At 41.3% G+C, this 16,360-nt stretch overlaps 1 protein-coding gene across 2 annotated transcripts in view; it reads right to left on the bottom strand.

The window, feature by feature from the left end:
* The window catches only part of peb (zinc finger protein pebbled), a 225,815-nt gene that overhangs the window by 124,027 nt on the left and 85,428 nt on the right, over positions 1–16,360 (bottom strand). Inside the window, exon 1 of one of the 2 annotated variants that reach the window (XM_083113394.1) lies at positions 11,839–12,163. The exons of the other annotated variant lie outside the window; for it this stretch is intronic. The gene's annotated coding sequence lies outside the window, so the exon portion shown is untranslated. Of the gene's footprint in view, positions 1–11,838; positions 12,164–16,360 lie in introns of those variants that run through there. 2 annotated transcript variants of the gene reach the window in all.

Below are 16,360 nucleotides of genomic sequence, written 5' to 3'. Positions count from 1 at the left end.
CTTTCTGCGCAATTTAGCGTTATGCTAAGACGGGGTTTGTTCTTTCAAGTCCACTTTATGAACAGAAAGGCTATTCAGAACTGGGCCTACAGTTTAAAGTAGGACCCGAATCACTATGTAGGCCTAACTCTACCGGGTGTCGAAACCGGGAACCTTTGTGTACAAGGCGAAACCACTACATCATCGGAGAGGTGGTTATTCTAGGCATTGGTTCTATTGCAGCAATGGTTTTTCGAAATCGTTACATATAGTTACCAGAAAAACAAACGCAGAATAGACAGGGTACCAAGAGTTTGGGGTGCGAACTAGCTGAGAGTGTAAACATAAAAATTCTTGACGTAGTCTCCTTTTAATCAACGGGTCCTGGGTTCGATACCGGGTGGAGACACGGTGTGCTTTGGATGCCACTTTAAACTGTAGGCCCAGTCCCGATTAGAATTAGAAATTAGTTATTCATGGGCGAAGTTCAGCCTGTGGCTGCTCCACCACTTAACCTACATGTGCATGAAGTGGACTTTAAAACACACGAGAGAGCCTACATGATGCATTTTCGGAATCGTTCAGACTACACACAAAGGTAAAAAGGAGAGAGAAACAAATGGAAAAATGAAAGAGAAACAAATGGAAAAAGGAGAGAGAAACAAATGGAAAAACGAGAGACAAAGGTAAAAAAAGAGAAACAAATTGAAAAACGAGAGACAAAGGTAAAAAAGAGAGAAACAAATAGAAAAAGGAGAGAAACAAATGGAAAAAGGAGAGAAACAAATGGAAAAAGGAGAGAAACAAAGGGAAAAGGAGAAAAACAAAGGTAAAAGGATAGAAACAAATGGAAAAACGAGAGACAAAGGTAAAAAAGAGAGAAACAAATAGAAAAAGGAGAGAAACAAATGGAAAAAGGAGAGAAACAAATGGAAAAGGAGAAAAACAAAGGTAAAAAGGTTAGAAACAAAGGTAAAAGGATAGAAACAAAGGTAAAACGGATAGAAACAAAGGTAAAAAGGAGAGAGAAACAAAGGTAAAAAGGAGAGAGAAAAAATGGAAAAACGAGAGAGACAAAGGTGAAAAAGAGAGAAACAAATGGAAAAACGAGAGACAAAGCTAAAAAAAAGAGAAACAAATGGAAAAAGGAGAGAAACAAAGGGAAAAAGGAGAGAACAAATGGAAAAAAGGAGAGAACAAATGGAAAAAAGGAGAGAGAAACAAATGGAAAAAGGAGAGAGACAAAGGTGAAAAAGAGAGAAACAAATGGAAAAATGAGAGAAACAAATGGAAATAGGAGAGAAACAATGGAAAAAGGAGAAACAAATGGAAAGAGGAGAGCGAAACAAATGGCAAAAGGAGAGAGACAAAAGTAAAAATGTGAAAAACAAAGGGGAAAAGGAGAAATGGAAAAAGAAGAGAGAAACAAATGGAAAAGAAGAGAAATAGAGAAGCAGAGAAAAGAAAAAGAAAGAAATGGGTAAAAACGTGTAGAAAGTGAGAAAGTAAGTAAAGAAAGGAAGACGCAGGTAAAGGAAAAGAACAGAAGAAATGAAGAAAAAGATACAAACAGAGAACCAACGAAAGAAACAAAATTGGAAGAAGAGAAAGACATTGAAACAGAGGAAAAAAGAAAAAATTAGAGAAAAAGAATTTTGGTAGCCATGTGCACCGAAGGGATATACCTGGATATATTTCGTCGACCAACTGTATTGTGAATTGATGATAATTAGCGGCTCAGTTGCTCAGTAACAGTTACTGGAAGCAGAAACTGTTACTTCTAAGTGCATTGCCTCGTTTCTTTCAAGAAACTGATGTTAAAGTGACCTAAATTTGTAAAAGCCTAATTGTAAACGTTTAAATGGCATTTTAACATACAGTTTTATGGGTAATATGACGTCCCTGTGGCACATTTTCGTCAGGATTACTGACTTCAAGAACGTTGTTAATTTTTGTTGCTTATCCCTTTTAGAAGCTGAACAATACGTCCTTATACGTTTTGATATTTTGAGCTAACCTTTTGGCATGCTGTTACGTCATTTCCGTTTCAGAATCCATACAGAAGACCAGCTTCAGCGGAGTTAGAGCACGCCGCGCTCAAATTGACTCTACCGCACGGTAATTTACCCCCTGCCTGGCAACACTGGCGCATCTTGTCACGGGATCCTCGCCTCGACCAGCGATGCCACGTGTTCGGAGGCGCTCGGATGGCATCTGCGGACAGATTGCGTAACAGGCGGGAGATTAGTGTCGAAAGTGAGGAAGACGAAATTGCCTCTACAGGGATGGTGGCGGGGGGATATCAATGTAACGTTTTTTCAAACGCAAACAAAACACTACCGAAGGTAATCTCGAATGTTGTTTTCCTCCAAGGCGTGCGAGTTTTCAGGTTTGATGATATCTCCTCCCTCTGCGTCCCACGGTTATCTTGCTCTAGCACCTCTTCTTCTCTTACGGCTGAAAACCTCTTCCAACATTAGTTTCCTTGTCTGCTTCAGAAGACGAGAAACTGAATATACTCGGCATGGATGAGACACAGTGGTCCAGCCGGAAGGAAGATCCGGGATAGGACGCGAACCCCTGGAAATTGGTATCGTGCATTTCACGCTATGAAAAATAATATTACTTTCATCATCAATGGAAAATCAATTTACATTCCATCAGAATAACCAAAGGGAAAGTTTGATTTGTTATCTAGCTTCGCTTTTCTGGCGCTTTTGACTAATCGCGACGATGAGAATAAGTGATATGATGATATTCAAGGGAAACACACAAAAAACACCTAGGTCGGGATACGAATCCAGATTCCGTGTGCGCTGTTAACCACTCCGCCACAGAGGGAAAATATAGCTCGAAAATTTTAGTATAAATTGCAGAACTAAGCAGTTCAAATTTTCACGTTGTATCAATTAATCCAAAGATTAAATACTTCCAAGTATTTAAAAAAAATCGCTTTTGTATGCGAAAGGTCACATAACTAAATGTCACGACTAGATTTTTTCATGAACTAGGTGTGTATAAAAGTTTAAAACAATACTAAGCAATGCATTAAAGTTAATCAAAAGTTGTGCCGATATCTGGTGTATTGAGTACATCCCCTCGAAAGATGAAATAATAATTATCATCATAATAAAGTAATAATAAAAGAATGGTTTATTATTATTAATATTTCTTAGCGGAGATTAGAATTTCACCTGTCCTACAAAAATTTCTATCGACGGCCATGATTCAAGGGGGTGGTTGATTTCAGATAGAAATACCTCCAGCATTTCCTGAGCGAAGCGGCTCTGGGGTTCACCCAGCATCTAATAAATGGGTGCCTGGGGCAACCTTGGGGAGTAAAGACGTCCGGAGCGTGGTGCTGATTACATCACATCCACATCACCCCCCCGCACATGCCTTGCCTGCAGGGAAGTGATCTATGGAGACGAGTCTTTATAGTGTCTCTGAATATACAGAGATCCCACTTTGGAAGAAGGAAAGGAAGAAGGAAAAAAGGAAAGAATGAGAGAGAAATAGAAAGAAAAGAGATAGAGAGAGGCTTCTCTCTTTCTTCCCCTCTTTCCCTTTTCTCTCTCTCTCTCTCCTTCTTTATTTGTCTTTCTTTCTTCCTTCCTTCTTTGGGGTTTTCTCTTTCTTTCCTTCTTTATTTCAAGAGAGAGAGAAAAAGAGAGAGAGAAATAGAAAGGAGAGAAAAAGAAAGAAAGCAAAAGGAAAGAAATGAGAGGAAGAAATAAGGAAAGGTATAAGTAGAGAAAGAGAAAGAAAAAGGAAATAAATGAAAGGAGAAATAAAGAAGGAAAGAAAGGAATAAGTAGAGAGAGAGAGAGAGAAAAAAAATTCTCCTTCCTCTTCTTCTTTCTTTCATTGAAAGAGAGAGAGAAAGAATCCCCCCTCTCTCTCTCCTTCTCTCTCTCTCCCCCTCCCCTTAGAATATAGGTCCAGTCTCGATTAGCCTATCGGAACATAAGTGACGAAAAGCAGACGTAAAAGAAAAAAATATATAAACAACAACAACAATTATTAAAAAAACATTATCTTCGTTGCCTCTATAGCGTTCAGCGTAACGTGCTAAGAAGTCACAGACCCCAGATTCGAACCCTAGGCAAGGCGTGGGTGCTTCATTAAGTTTGTCCCAACATGTCTCGCTCATCCTCAACGTCGCGATTGACCCAATGAGTAGAAAAACTGTTCAAAAATACCAGAGATTCCATTTATTGCCATCCCTCCATTACTGCACCAATTTCTCGCGAGGAGCCAGGCGCTTAGGTCCACCCACGCGAACTGGGTCACGTGACCACCTCTCGGTCATGACGAAATTTCGATAACCACCACAAAGGGACGCCGCCGCGATGCAACAAAGGCTTCAGCTTGAACGAATTTAAACAAGCAGAAATCATCCTTTCTTCTGCGATCAAAGCAAGACATTGTTCAATCTCGTTATCTAAGGTGGCGGCTCAGGTTGCACAGTTGCCAGGCCCGACGAAACAATGTTCCGCGATACTGTGAACAAGCACGCGACATTGCACAGACCACGCCAATCCCAGTGCGAGTCGAACTTCGGCCTCTTTCCACTGTGACGCAATGTCACCGACTCGGCCATAGGTGACATGCGGTTTCCGAGAACTTTGGTTCGGATCGAATCCGTCCTTTTTCTCCGAAACTTTTGCAGCATGCAACCATCTCCCTTTTCAATGCCGCCCCCGACATGTGTACTCTTTGAGCTATTGGCGAATTTGACATTTTTGCAGTGTTGCCAAATGACTCAGAAAACCTCTAAAAGCAGGAATTTAGATGGCCCGATCACTGGTGCCACACAAAGGAGAATTTACTTCAACGCAGAAAAATCCACTCAGAATTGAAATTGAAAGCAGAAATTTTATGTAAAATATCAATAATGCAGGAAAATTCTTGTCTCCAGTGCAGACTTCGAATCCACCAAGGGGAAGAGAAACAGTTTCCACATCCAACCAGACGCAAGGCAAATTTACTATTATTATACTTGTTCTCTTGGGAATATCAATCTTCCGAGGGTGTAGAAAAATACATCAGCGGGAACAGGACAGATTGAAGATTTTCTTTGTATTGGGAAAAGTTGAAACATCCATTTGATTAGCCGTAGTAAATTGAAATATATGGGAGTCTATAAATAATTATTAATCATATTTTTAACAGACCGTACTATCTTTCTTGTCCTGTGTGTTGCTTTTTTCATCAGCAGTGTCCAGTCCGACGACATTGAAATAAATACATAGCTGGTGCGAAAGTGTCCTTCTTCGCCCCTGTCTTTTTGTACATTCTCACGATGCACGAAGCCGGGCCCTGTGACCGAATGGTTATCACAACGCGCTGCGACGCAAAGGGTCCCGGGTTCGAATCCCGCTCGGGCTTGGTTGTTTGTGAATGTCCATTCATCAATTTTATAATTTCATCATTCATCCCCATCTTCGCTAATTAGCCAAGAGGCACAAAACGCGAAGTAAAATAAACTAAATCAATCAATCATGATGCACAGAGCCTACGTTTTCTGCTGTTTGAGGGGTTGTGGAAAGAAAGCATGGGGCCCACGGTGGAAACATCGGGAGGGGGCCCAGGTGAAAACTTTTGCTTGAGGGATCTAAATATGTAGCAAAGTTATGGTGTATTTGTACTTTTGTTATGTTAGGTCGAATTCCTATTAATTTTCGCCGATCGCGACGATTAGTCTAATCTGATAAAGGGACACTCGCAAAGAACTCTCAGGCAGGGTTCGAACCCGGGAACTTCGGTGGGTAAAATAGCCTATGCAAAGTAGTTCAAATATGAAACTTGTAAAAAATTGTAATATTTGTTAACAATTCCCACTCACATCCTATTTACAGCCATTAAAATTTTTCATATTTAACAAATATGCACTTTTTGACAACGAAATGAAAGCTGCTCTTCAGCAGAAAGATCAAGAAGCATGAGCACATTGCTTTGCTCGATCTACAAAAATAAACTGTAATCCCATGACGCAACAGCCCTCTAGGAACTTGGGCCTTGAAGAGCGGCTTTATCATTGGGTGACGCGTGGTTGCCGCATCGAGTCCCATCGCCGCTGTTTTCTGGCTTTTCGGCTACTTCTTTTCAAGTAGCTTCGTAATTGTCCTCACGACACTGCCGACGTGAATCGAACGCGGGACCGTTCGCTCCAAAGGCGAGAGCGCTGTTTGGCCACGCGGTAGCCCAAACTATAAAAATATAAACATGCCTAGTAAGTAAATAGTCTTCCGAAAAATTCAGATCAGCTTTTTCGCCGTGCTCCTCTCAGATTTCGCGTGCTCAGAAAATCAATGGCGACAGATACTCGTCGCGTGTGGACGTGCTTCGGTCGGCCAACGGGACACTGGAAACGATATCCAAACACCATGCGAATCCATGGGGAAAGTTCTGCACGCCCAGAAGACGAAAGCAATGCACTTCATACGGCACACCACGACTTGCAAGCTCATCACAGAGAAATACAGACATCCGTGGCGGGGCGGAGTGATAAGCACAGTGCGCTACGCTGTCCTAGATCCCGGGTTCGAATCCCGGCCTGGGAGATCTTTGTGAGATCAATCATCACTCATCCTCGTGATTAGCCAAAAGTGGCAATCTGATTTATTTTTAAGTACAGTAACACCTCGTTAATCCGGATCCCGAAAAACCGGACTTCGCTTAATCCGGACAGGCAAAAGGGAAAAAAAAGCAGAATGCAAGGTTTTAAATGTGGCTAGAAGTCAACAAGAGAACTTCCCAAAGGCAAGGCAGTCAACCACTGATGAAATTCTGTTTCCCGCAGACTTTGTACTGTACTGTATAGTGTATTGAGGCCTATGCGCTTTAAATACACTATATTAAACGTGTTTTGTTGCTATAAACGGAGTTTTAATGCACTTTCTACTGTTCTTTAGGTTATTTCAGTTAAACCGGACTTTCGTTAAACCGGTCAACTTATACGATATACATATTTTTAATGTTATTAAAAGTAAAAATAAATTACTCAATTAAAAATATATTATTATTATTAATTACATAAAGGAAATTAATTTGTTACTTTTATACATATCAGATACTGTACAGCAGCTAACTAATTCCTTTACTAACTGTAAACTATGTTAATAAATTATGAAATAGTTGAAGTGGTTTTATTTTGTGTAAGTTTTTGTTTATGTTAATATAAATCAATTAGATTTTTATTATTTTGATTTTTTGTTTTATTTTTATTTGATTGGTTTGATTTGGTGTTTTAAGTCCACTTTGTGCACTGTTAAGGCTAATCGGGACTGGGCCGAACCACTATGTGCCTCCACCCGGGTATCGAACCCGGGACCCCTTGATTACAAGGCAACGACGCTACCACTGCGTCAACGGGGAGGCCCGTTTAACTTTTATTATGCATATTGTTCATGATCTCTTGAGATAGAAAGCATTCAATACTCACAACTTCACAAATGTGTGTGTGTGTGTGTGTGTGTGTTTTCGATATTATTCTTAGTAATGTATATTTGAAATTAAAAGTAATTGCTTATCTTTTGTTTGTTATAACAAAAACTATCCCCCTGGAAATTTTTGGTGGGGGAATTTTTGAGGCCAAGATTGTTGGTAGGGGGAATGCCCCGTCCACCCAGGATTTTGCATCCTGCTTTTACAATATTTAGTCATCCCTTTTGGATGGCCCGCGTGCCCCCAATGCCGCTAAACCGCCACTGGAATTAACGAGAAACCTTCATGAATCCAGAAAACTTCAAGAATTGATAACGAGCTTCTATACTTGTGACGAACGTTCGATGAAAACACAATGCAAAGTGGATGAATTACTTGTAGCTAAATCAACACAACGGGACAATGCAAAAGACCCAATCGATGAGAAGGAATGAAGTTCAGATGCGCTTCTTAGAAATATGCGACTCACGAGAGGAAAGTTCGAGGAAGGCCTCTGATAATATTTATAGCAGAAATACGACACCGCGCTATAGGCTGCAGGCCAGCGGTTCTGTCCTCATAGAAGAAATACCTTTACTCATTGCAATAGAACTGACAGCGCTTCAAACAAAAGAAGTATTCATTTTTCTCTGTAATGATCAAGTTTTTCATTACTCTGCGTTTCGGCAGTTTCACATGGGTCTTGTCTTTATACGAGGGTTGCTAAACCCTTGCGTAACAGGACCGGAATCTATTTTCTCGCATAATCTAAATTCGGTCCAATTTATTGTTTCATTTCAATCCTGAACTTCGAACGTATTCGAATTGATTCAGAAAAAGGTTCCCGGGACCGAATTGAAATATTTAAATGATAAAAAAAAAGTTCTTTACGGTCCAGAAACCATTTACGCTTCCTAATTTTATCTTCCTGGATGGAATTGAATTTATTTAGAAGTCCTGAATCTTTAACAACACTGCTTTATGTACATATCTTGATTTGATTTTTGTTATTCAGCGCTGCTTTTCTTCCACTTTTGGCAAATCGCAACGATGAGGATGAGTGATATGATAAAGTGATGACTAGGGCTCGGATAATTATGCATTTTGCATATGCAAATGCATATTTAAGGATTTTGAATTGAAAATGCATATTTCATATGCAGGTGCATATTTGTATGAAAATAAGTTGATTTGTGCATATTTTTGTAGCCACAACCAACAGCGAGCTAGTGTTGCCCACGAGACGAGACTTTGGCCTGTCTCGTCTCGTGGAAATGCTGTCTCGTCTCGAAAATATTCGTTTGTCTCATGACACATGGTCAATCTCGTCTCGTCTCGAATTTTTAAAAGCCTGTCCCGTCTCGTCCCGTGGACAACACTACAGCCAGCATATACTGTATTTACTTTCCTTCTCGCTTTTCTTTTCTTTATCTTTTCTCTGTCTTTCTGCTTTCCTTTTTCCTGGATTGTATGAAATGTGGCAAGTACGTCACTCTCACCTCAACAATCGACTAAACTTGACGTGTCTGGCTTTGTTGCCCTAAAATACAGTCCACTTGTACCTTGCGAAGTGGAACGTGTGTTTTCTGAATATAAGACTGTTCTAGCTGAAAACAGAAGGAGTTTCAAGTTCGCAAATCCAATCATGATCTTGATCTGTAATGTATGGTTTCATTTAACGCAGAACCATATTAATTGAAAAAATCTGTGTAGCGAATGAGTATTCAGAATAATGCATACTCATTGTCTGTAATGTAATCTTTCTTAGTTTGCAATATACAGCATTTATAAATTAAACGGGTTCTTAAAGTGCATATTTTACACTTTTTAGTGCATATTTTGCGCTTTTTTTAGTGCATAACTATGAGAGCCCTAGTGATGGCTAAGAACACCCATGGCTTGGGCAGGATTCGTACCTTGGACTTTTGACGTTGTAACGCGGTGTGCTAACCACTTCCACACGGAAGTCGGCTTACATCTCTTGAAAAAGACATGTGAAACTGCGTTCAGTAAGGAAAAACGTTCACTACAAAAATGTGCTACCGCTATGAATGTAACCACAACACAGACAAGCTGCAAGCAATTACAAGAACTGCCTGTACCTTCGTAGTACAGTGGGATTGAAAGCTGGTTGATTTCGTTTATTTTACTTCACTTTTCTCCCATTCCTGGCTAATCATGAATATGAGGATGAGTGATGATTAGGAACGTGAAGTTTTAGTTATATTTTCCCTAACAATGCCAAGGAAATCCCTCTGCGACCTCACAATACCGTTTTGTTTACACGCACAAATACACGTTCCCCTAACCCCCTCCCCTGCAACACAACAGGTTCTGAATCTTCTCCCGTTCCTAGGAAACATCCCTTCTGGGAAGATCCTCCAGCGAATTCTATTTCAGGACTAGTTCAAAGCATTGTCAGTCATTTCTGCACCAAACTGCAATAAATGAAGCGTGACTATCTCCATTGAATCGAACTTGCACCAGCTAGACTAGAAACGACAGATAAAATAGCGCTTCAGGTAGTTCTTTTTGAACAGAGAAAGTGTCATCCCTAGTTCACATTGCATATTTCGCGTTGAAGTGCAAAATTCGGTGTTATTCTGAAAAATGACATAATTCGCACTATCTCGCGATTTCTTAACCTGCTCAAATATAAACACTTTATTTGGCTTTACTTAATTTTTCGGTGTTATGATATGAGACTGGTGAAAAGACACTCGCAAAGAACACCCAGGTCAGGATTCGAACCCGAAACTAGAATCGTAGCGTTCAGTGATAACAACTCCGCCACAGAAAGTCTCTTTCAGTTTAGGTTATCTTATTTGAAAGGGGGATGTCGGGTAACTGAAAAAATGGGAATAAATCAGCAATGTTTAGCCAGAATAAAGCCCGTTCCTAAATTCCTGGATACACTACTCTCAATCTATGTAATTGTTTAGAAGGTGCAATTGAATCATCCTTTCGCGTATTCTACATATCCCTTCCTTGCAAATTTATGCCGTGCACTCTGTTTTAATAAAATCGAACACATTAGCTACTACTCATTGTGAATATGCAATTCACGTTACAATATATAGCCTATATTTAGCCAAGTGCAATACGAAATTTTCTTATAGGTTGATCCAGTCAGCAGCAATTTAGGGAGAGAAAAACAGCCAATCAAAAAAAGAATTGGAACATACCCCAGCAACAGGGGGCGGCGCCACCCTCACAAAATGCAAATTCTTGATAAAAATAAAATAGAAGTGTACAAAAATAATGAGGAACCGTAGAAGATTCGAATTCAGGGTCTCTGGTTTCAGAACCCGTGTATGGTAAAATTTAAACATTCCGAATGCAACATTTGTATAATTCATTTTTACTACCTTTCATTGGATAACAAATCCTTCCCCTGATTACATAACGGCAGTGCGAATATCAAAGCACATGCTTATTTGAAAATGCAGCCCACCCAAATCTTTGACAGGAATTCAGGGGCCCCACTCGCGTTAGAGTCTGCAACCCCCTCTAAATCAATATTTTTATTAATCCCCAGTAGAAAATTGGGAACACATAATTGGCGTATTTTGCCACACTCGCAAATGGAACGTATTGGGATTCAAATCACCAGTGAAATCGGATTTCTTCGTAATTGCAAAGTTTACGTAAATAGAGGTTTAAGATCCGTCACAGTGAAAATATATTTAAACGGCCAGACTTTACAACATCCGTTCTCCTTCGCCAAATACTTTCTCGAAAATATATCTCGTTACTATGAACCATTCTACAGCCTGAGAAGTTTAGACTTAGCAGACCTCAGTGACAGAATGATTAGCACAGCGCGCCACAACGCCAGCGATCGTGGGTTCGAATCCCGGTCTCTGAATTTGTGTTTGTGTCTCTTCATCAATTCCGTCGTAGCATCACTCATCCTCATCTTCCGATTAGCCAAAAGAGGCAGAAAAGAGGTAAAACAACCCAATCAATCAGTCAATTTCTAAAGAAAATAGGTTTACCCTGTAACGGAGCTGTTGTTAACCGTTAGATGACAAGGGGTGCGATATCTTGCCCATACCGGGCTTACCTCCCCCTGTAGAGGCCCCCCCAGGGGACCCCATGGTGGGCATCGTGCCCTAAACAAGCTATTAGGTAACAACTTATAATTTCCCTTATTGTTTTTGGAGGGTTTGACACAAATCCACCAAGCCATGTTCAAATTCCCCGGTGCATACTCCTGATCTAGCATAACTGGCGAAGTTGTTCCAATGTACAACATGACCCCCAGTTCTGTCAAACATCCGACAGGACTCGACAAGATCTGAGCCTAGCGCAAAGCGAATCCGGAAACTGTTTGACCAAAAGGCGACACACTAAACGTCCCGAGAGACAACGAACGGTACACATTTCGCAAGACGAACTGCGCAACTACACACGTGGAACCGCACTTACCTATTTCTCTAGGATCTCGATGCGGTGTTCAGTCAAAGGTCAGCTTCCGTCCTGTAGGGCACTTGACATTCGACGATGCACAGAGGCATCAAGGCACATGTTCAGCAGTCAACTCGAACCATCCCAAAGAAAGTAACAGATCACACCCCCTTACTTAAACACACCACCGTAGCACACAGCCTGTTCACCAAACACTCGTGTTCGTCCACAGAAATACTTTGTCGTCGCAGGGGGAAGAACGCAAAAAAAACACCACCTCCTTGTCGTCGCGAACACCAGACTGACCGACCCCTCCTTCTCTCGTGTGCGATGATCCTTCCTGGCTGCTCGCTGACCGCCTACTGCCGCATCACCTCACTGCTGCCACCTGTCGGCCGAGGGGCGTGGTGGGGTGCGCCGGCAGACAGGAAGAGAGGGAACGAGCAGGTAACAGACACGTAAACAAAAGACAAGCGGGCAAGAAGAGCAGCGAGCGCAGGGGATAAGAAAAGTCGGAAAGTAACAAACTGGATGAGCTCTGGAGCGACCTGTGCTTCTCTCCCAGATTCTTGTGCTGCGCGAACAGGGACGCACCGGATGGATGACGCAACATCGAACACCTTGGTTCGAGCGTTTCAAAGCAAAACTGTACCATCTCTCAATTAGGTACGTTGCCAAGTACAAAAATTAAAGTTGAGTTGAGTTTATGCTCACATAGGCTAACTGGGACTGGACCTACAGTTTAACGTTGGATCAGAACCACTATGTGCCTCCACCGGATATCGAACCCGGGACCCCTTGATTACAAGGCGACGATGTTACTACTACGCCATCTGGAAGGCCCAAAATCATGGACGTCCGCAGTTTTTTTTCCAGGGAGGGGCAAGGAAGGAATATTTTTTCCAGGGGGGGGCAAACATGGCATATTTTTTCCAATAATAGTGTTGTTCTCTCAAAAAACATTGCTTAAATTTGAACTTATCATACTCATGCAATAATTAACACATATTATTGTGGCTGAAATGAAATTATATGTATGATATATATAATTTTTGGTTGACTTTCATTTTCCAGGGGGGGGCACGGCCCCCCCTTGCCCCCCCTTCCGGACGCCCATGCCCAAGATAGATATCGTGTCGGCCATATATCGTCACGATATTTGGCGATACATATCGTAGACATAATATATATCTCCGATATCAAGATACGTAAAAAATATCGTATAGTCTGTGACGATATTGTCTTGACCGTATATCGCGATATCAAATTTCCGATATCGTCCACACCTAGTGTCCAGTCATGGCAGTGATGATGTCACGTATGGACGTGGAGGGACACATTCCAAAAAGGCCTAAGTCTGGGGAAATCTCCACTCTCTACCACCATGGAAGAACAAGTGAGTTATCTCAGGACTAGTCCACTGCCAGGAAGGACAGGTAGATGGAATTCCAGGCATCCTTCCCAGGTGGGAACACATCCGTAGCTGTCATTTCGTTAGGTTCAGGGCAGATTCTGGCCTCAATGTAAGTGTTGCCAACTATCTTGAGGGAAACTTTGGCAATGCCGTGTCATCATGTTGATTCCGGACATCATCAACATCAGGAAAGCCCGGGGGTGTAAGTGTGTTCCTTTCCAAAGATTGATTTGATTGATTGATTTGGTATTTTAAGTCCACTTTATGCACAGTAAGGCTAATCGGGACTGGACCTACAGTTTAAAGTGGAATCCGAAGCACTATGTGATCCCTTGATTACAAGGCGCAACGCTACCACTGCGCCATCGGGGAAGCCCTTTTCAAGGACACCCAAATGTCAACTTCCCTCTACGTAGGACACCCTGGACTGCATTTTGCAGACTAGCGAGGCTCCGGTGCCTGGACTTACAGCCAGTATATTCCTCGTGTTGTGTGTTTGTGATTGTCCTCTCATCGTATCACCATTCATTTCCATCGCCGCGATTAGCCAAAAGATGCCGAAAAGCGACGTAAAATTAACCAAATTTAATAAATCAATCAAAATCAGGCAAGCCCAGGCGAATCTAGGACAATTCCGATGGCGGACAATTGCGATGAAGCCAAAATCATGGACAATTGCATGATTTTGACGGTGAAGGTCATATTACAAAATTATTGGACAATTGCGCCGATCAGGACCTAACCTAACCAAAAGCGCCACAGAACTAATAATGCTGTAGAAGGTTGCAACAACAAAATAATAGATGGCTTGGAAGACCGCATCCAAAAATTCATGACGTTCTGCCCTGCCTCAAGAGCCAAGCAGAAGACACCAACATCAAGTACATGCGAAGGTCAGAAAAGAAAGAAGCGTAACTTTAAAATCGACGAGGGAGTTGGAAAGTATATTCGCACAGAGGAAAGGTTCACTTCAAAAGGTGTCTGTTGGCTCTAGCCCATGTTCAAAAAATTCCCAGCCGAAAGTATCATTATTTCATATAATTCTCTTGTAAGAGGTATTGTACGGGGCGTGTATTTACAAACAGTGCTGCAGAACCAGACGTACACAACGCTGTCTTATTGGCTGTGCGCACCGGAAGAGTTTATGTTCCTTGTCCGTCGTTCCTTGTTTGTCTGTTTACAGGATAAGTATTGACTCGTGATTATTTAGAAATAAAATTTGTAATCAAATTGTCGAAATTATATTAAGAAATATATATTTGTATGGAAAACAAATGTTTTTGAATCGTCTTCAGGTGATAAAAATCAATATGAAACCATCGTGAATAATAATGTTGATTTCTCTGAAAGCGCTTGTAGCTTATACGAAGTGATTACTGCATTAAAGGAGAAATATACTAAATAAATCCATTTCTGTATATAATCAACCATGGACGTGACAGAAATTATATATGCATAAGTAGTTACAATGTTGGCATTAATATGACTCTAAATAAGAAAACCATTAACTTCTAGAAGAGTTCTGATTTTCTGTCTTTCGAAACCTTAATTTAAAAAATAATGTGCTGAAAATTAATCTCAGTTTGAAGAGCTTTCTTATCTTGTTGGGATGGATCTCTTAAATCAACATTGCCAATTACAACTCTGCCGTCTAGCGTTGTCTTGAGGGAACACTGGATTAACTTCCGGAATGAGAGCTAATCAGAAGCCACATATCGCTGGAGGTTCTGCAGCACTATCGGGTTTGTAAATACGCGTACGGGGTGTTAAGTCACCCTTCAATTTTATAGAAGATTTAAAATGCCATCGCAATTGTCCGGCTACAAGCCCAGGCACCTGGCGAATTGGTCAGCAGGAGCGCCAACTTTTGAAAAATACTGGGTGGCCTCACACACTTGATATAAGATCATAACACAATTCTCCCTTCCATGTGTCATTTTAATGCACACCCACAATGCACCCTTACTTCAACTGTTATTATTATTTCAATAAACAATCCACCACGAATAACAGGACCGTATATCCCAGGCTAGCTTGCTATTCTATCTGCCAAGCGTAGAAAGCAAAATACGGAAGAGACATCTCTTAGAAACTGAGTGAATTAAGCTGATTTCAAAAAGAAGATAATAGCGATTCTGAAGTTGGCAACCTGAATTCTTAGGAGTTGGCTACCTGAATTCTTAGGAGTTGGAAACCTGAATTCTTAGGAGTTGGAAACCTGAATTCTTGGGAGTTGGAAACCTGAATTCTTAGGAGTTGGCTACCTGAATTCTTGTGAGTTGGCAACCTGAATTCTTAGGAGTTGGCAAGCTGAATTCTTGGGAGTTGGCTAGCTGAATTCTTGGGAGTTGCAGAGCTGAATTCTTGGGAGTTGGTAACCTGAATTCTTAGGAGTTGGCAAGCTGAATTCTTAGGAGTTGGCTACCTGAATTCTTAGGATTTGGTAACCTGAATTCTTAGGAGTTGGCAAGCTGAATTCTTAGGAGTTGGCAACCTGAATTCTTAGGAGTTGGCAACCTGAATTCTTAGGAGTTGGCAAGCTGAATTCTTAGGAGTTGGCAAGCTGAATTCTTAGGAGTTGGCTACCTGAATTCTTAGGATTTGGTAACCTGAATTCTTAGGAGTTGGCAACCTGAATTCTTAGGAGTTGGCTACCTGAATTCTTTGGAGTTGGCAACCTGAATTCTTAGGAGTTGGCAACCTGAATTCTTAGGAGTTGGCTACCTGAATTCTTAGGAGTTGCCAAGCTGAATTCTTAGGAGTTGGCAACCTGAATTCTTAGGAGTTAGCTACCTGAATTCTTAGGCGTTGGCAACCTGAGTCTTTATAAGTTTTCAACCTGACTACCGTTGGGATGTCAACGTGGCTTCCTTGAAGACGTCAAGAATGAGTCCAGTCTTCTCCCTTCCTCCATAGCCTAGGACCAGATGGCATCGTGAGATAGCCCAGGTCTTAGACGCAGCATACGCCACTGAATGATAATAACTCAACAAATATTGAGTGGACTCGAACCCTATGGGCCCATAAGTTAGATACACTGTTAGTCAGAGTGAACTAGGCAGGAGCAATAACTTAAATCTTGTTGTTCCCGAAAATATGCAAACGCCGGCTACCTTACTCAACTGTGGC

The sequence above is a fragment of the Lepisma saccharinum genome, chromosome 27, assembly GCF_977018435.1.
Source record: "Lepisma saccharinum chromosome 27, izLepSacc3.1, whole genome shotgun sequence".
Lineage (NCBI taxonomy): Eukaryota > Metazoa > Arthropoda > Insecta > Zygentoma > Lepismatidae > Lepisma > Lepisma saccharinum.
Note: the sequence above shows the minus strand (reverse complement) of the source record. Positions and strands in the feature narration are given on the sequence as shown.